This window comes from Gossypium hirsutum, chromosome D13 (assembly GCF_007990345.1).
Source record: "Gossypium hirsutum isolate 1008001.06 chromosome D13, Gossypium_hirsutum_v2.1, whole genome shotgun sequence".
NCBI classification, from domain to species: Eukaryota; Viridiplantae; Streptophyta; class Magnoliopsida; order Malvales; family Malvaceae; genus Gossypium; species Gossypium hirsutum.
Window position 1 is genome coordinate 42,184,922 of NC_053449.1, and position 3,433 is coordinate 42,188,354.

The window sequence follows — 3,433 nt, forward strand, 5'->3', positions numbered from 1 at the left end:
TGAAGATGACATAGACTGTGGCTTAGCTCCAGACTTGTTGAGGATGGTAGACCAAGAAGGGAAACCAATTTTACCTCATAAGGAGATAATGGAGATTGTGACCTTGGAAGAAGAAAAGGTAGTAAAAATTGGAACGTGCATAACCGAAGAAACAAAGCGCGGCTTATTTGAGTTGCTTCAAGAGTTCAAAGATGTCTTCGCATGGTCATACCAAGATATGCCCGGGTTAAGCACTGACATTGTAGTACACCGCCTCCCCATAAAAGAGGATTGCAAGCCAGTTCAGTAGAAACTCCGAAGGATGAGGCCTGACATTATGCTAAAAATAAAAGAGGAAGTCAAAAAGCAATTTGATGTTGGGTTCTTACAAACGGTCAAATATTCGGAATGGGTAGCCAACATTGTCCCTATCCCTAAAAAATATGGGAAAGTACGAATGTGTGTGGATTACAGGGACTTGAACAAGGCTAGTCCAAAAGATAATTTTCCTTTGCCTCACATTGACACTCTAGTGGATAATACAACAGGCTACTCACTGCTTTCCTTTATGGACGGCTTCCTTGGATACCATCAAATAAAGATGCATCCTGAAGATATAGGAAATACCACATTCATCACTTTGTGAGGAACATTTTGTTATAAAGTGATGTCATTCGATTAAAGAATGCAAGAGCAACGTATTAAAGAGCCATGGTAACCTTGTTCCATGACATGATGCACAAGTAAAAAAATGTTTACGTTAATGATATGATTACAAAATCTAGAACAGAAGAGGAACATGTTCATGTCCTAAGGAAATTGTTCTTAAGATTGAGGAAGTTCCAGCTTAAGCTCAATCCAACAAAATGCATTTTTGGAGCCAGGTCAGGGAAGCTGCTAGGCTTCACAGTCAGTGAAAAGGGAATCGAGGTCGATCCAGGAAAAGTCAAAGCGATACGAGATTTACCCCCACTACGCACTCAAAAAGAAGTTTGAGGTTTCTTAGGAAGACTGAATTACATTACTCGGTTTATTTCACAACTAACCAAGAAATGTGACCCTATATTCTGTCTTCTGAAGAAACATAATCAAGATGTATGGGACGAGGAATGTCATGAAGCTTTTGAAAAGATAAAACAGTATTTGTCTAATACTCCAATACTGTTACCACCTAGTTTGAATAGACCATTGATACTGTATTTAACGGTGTTTGATAATTCCATAGGATGTGTGCTAGGCCAACATGATAAGACCAGAAGGAAAGAAATGGCGATATACTATCTCAGTAAGAAATTTACTCATTGTGAAATGCGATACTCACCTATTGAGAAATTATGTTGTGCCATGATCTGGACAACTCGGAGCCTAAGGCAGTACATGTTGTACCATACGACTTGGCTAATTTCAAAATTAGACCCTTTAAAGTATATGATAGAATCGACCACTTTGAATAGGAGAATGGCTAGATGACATATTTTTCTTTCTAAATTTGACATAGTTTATGTGAGCCAGAAAGTCGTGAAAGGGAGTGTAATAGCTGAGTTTCTAGCTAGTAGAGCCTTAGAGGATTACGAGCCCTTGGATTTTGATTTTCTGAACGAGGACCTCATGTATGTGGCAACCGTTGAAGAAAATTCCCAAGTGAGTCACATTTGGAAGCTGAATTTTGATGAAGCCTCAAATTCTGTGGGCAATGGAATTGGGGCAGTCTTAGTATCCCCAAGTGGTGATCATTATCCTATAGCTACCAAATTGGATTTTTATTGCACAAACAATATGGCAGAATATGAAGCGTGCATCATGGGCATCTGCGCAGCCATAGAACGGAAAATTAAAATACTAGAGCTATATGGGGATTTCGTATTGGTAATATACCAACTCAAAGGAGAATGAGAGACATGAGATCCCAAGTTAATCAGTTATCGAAAGTTGGTTCTTGAATTGATTGAGGAGTTTGATGACATTACCTTCTGCTATCTCCTACGAGATGAAAACCAGATGGCAGATGCGTTGGCTGCCCTAGCTTCCTTGATCAAAGTGAATAGACTAGAGGATATGAAGCCTATTCAAATAAGCATTTATGAGACCTCGGCTCATTCCTACAGTATCGAGGAAGAGGAAAAGGATGATCATCTTTGGTACCAAAATATACTGTAATATGTGAAGAATCGCAAGTACCCAGATAAAGCAACAGAGAACGATAAGAGAACATTGAGAAGATTGGCCAGTGACTACATCTTAGACTGAGAGATCCTATACAAAAAGGGAAGGATCAAGTACTGGTAAGATGTGTGGACGCTGTGAAGGCTAAGAAAATTTTGGAGGAAGTCCACGAGGGTATCTATGGAACGCATGCGAATGGTTTCATAATGGCCAAACAGATTATGAGATTTGGGTACTATTGGTCTACTATGGAAGGAGATTGCATCACTTATGCCAAGAAGTGCCATAAATGCCAACTTTATGGAGATAAAATGCACGCACCTCATTCACCTCTTCACGTTATGACTTCTCAATGGCCTTTCTCCATGTGGGGTATGGATGTCATTGAGCCAATATCACCGAAGGCTTCTAATGGGCATCATTTCATCTTTGTGGTCATTGATTACTTCATTAAATGCTAATGTCACGAAGTCAGAAGTCAGTAAGTTCTTGAAAAAGGAGATCATATGTCGATATGGAACGCCTGAAAGAATTATATCTGACAATACACTGAATTTGAACAACAGTACAATAACGGAGGTCTGCAATCAATTCAAGATCTGACACCACAACTCGTCACCATATCGCCAAAAAATGAATGGCGCAGTGGAAGCAGCCAATAAAAATATCAAGAAAATTGTGGGGAAAATGACTGAGACTAACAAAGACTGGCATGAAAAACTACCATTTGTTCTCTTTGCTTATCGGACATCTATTAGGACCTCTACTGGGGCAATGCCTTTTCTTTCTGGTTTATGGGATGGAGGCAGTTTTACCCATTGAAGTCGAAATTCCTTCTCTTCGGGTATTGGCTGAGCTAAAGTTGGATGAAGCAAAATGGATCAAATCTCGACAAGATCAATTGAACCTAATTGAAAGAAAAAGGCTAAAAGCTATTTGTCATGGCCAGATGTACCAAAAGTGGATGATGCAGGCTTACAACAAAAAGGTTCATCCCAGAGAATTCCATGAGGGGGACCTGGTGTTGAAAAAGATCCTTCCTTTACAAAAAGATTTTAGAGGGAAACAGATGTCAAATTAGGAAGGACCTTATGTTGTAAAAAAAGGCATTTTCTGGTGGAGCTTTGATTTTGAGTGAGATGGATGGTAAAAACTTGTCTAATCCTATAAACTCAGATTCAGTCAAGAAATAGTTCACCTAAATAAGGAGAAGGGACCAATGAGAAAAACCGCAAAAGGCGTTTTGAATTCTAAAAAAAACATAAAAACCCACAAAGGGTGTTTTGAGTCC